General features: G+C 41.0%; 1 non-coding gene across 1 annotated transcript; it reads left to right on the top strand.

The window, feature by feature from the left end:
- Positions 1–710: 710 nt before the first annotated feature.
- LOC144135586 (U6 spliceosomal RNA) lies at positions 711–815 on the top strand. The gene has a single exon (XR_013315535.1). It is a non-coding gene; the product is annotated as a U6 spliceosomal RNA (small nuclear RNA).
- Positions 816–1075: the final 260 nt, after the last annotated feature.

Genomic DNA, 1075 nt, shown 5'->3' with positions numbered 1-1075 from the left:
CGTTGGCGTAGTTTTTCTTCCGTGCCCGGGAAAATTAGAGAGCTAATGACTGTGTGAACTACGGCACCGCCCTTTGCCACTGAACAGTTCATTTACGCAGTCAACATACTTACATTTTCTACACGATACCCTTCTTATCGAAGGGTAGCGCACCACCAGAAACGAAGCATGGTAGGCTGGATTTCGTTTACTTCATACTTCGTCTAAGGTCTAAACGATCAGGTTGATGAAGTGTGCAGTTTTGCTTCGGGTTATATATATATATATATATATATATATATATATATATATATATATATATATATATATATATATATATATATATATATATATCCTCTATTGTGCTGAATCTCCGATGCATGGTCTGCTGTCTACACACACCTCGACGCGTGTCGCATCAGTTACAGGAAATTGTTTCATAGCAGCAATGAAGGACCACGATGCATAGGGGCGTGCAATGATAATAATAATATTAATAATAATAATAATTGGTTTTTAGGGCAAGGAAATGGCACAGTACCTGTCTCGTATATCGTTGGACACCTAAACCGTGCCGTGAGGGAAGGAATGAAGGCGGGAGTGAAAGAAGAAAGGATGCAAGAGATGCCGTAGTCGAGGGCTCCGGAATAATTTCGACCACCTGGGGATCTTTAACGTGCACTGACATCGCACAGCACACGGGCGCCTTAACGTTTTGCCTCCATAAAAACGTTTTGCCTCCAAAGTACATATGCTAAAATTGGAACGATACAGAGAATATTAGCATGGCCCTGCTCAAGGAATACACAAAAAATCGTGAAGCGAAAGCAAGTCGGTTGTACTTCCAAAGTACATATACTAAAACTGGGCATGGAATCAACCGCGCATTTTGGTGAGACCGGACTCACAGTAAAATAAAATCCGATTTTAAGATAAATTTTACTTTTGTACATTATTACGGATTTATTTGTGGGCCTGGTACTGTAGTGCCCAAACTGGCACGCGCAGCTTGGAAACATGCTGCAGGTATGTTTATTTGAATTATTTCTTCTGCTGCCAGCGGAGAGTTTTCTTTGTTCTTCCTGGGCGCCATAAG

This window comes from Amblyomma americanum, chromosome 5 (assembly GCF_052857255.1).
Source record: "Amblyomma americanum isolate KBUSLIRL-KWMA chromosome 5, ASM5285725v1, whole genome shotgun sequence".
Taxonomy (NCBI): Eukaryota; Metazoa; Arthropoda; class Arachnida; order Ixodida; family Ixodidae; genus Amblyomma; species Amblyomma americanum.
This window is presented reverse-complemented; position numbering and strand designations above follow the sequence as displayed.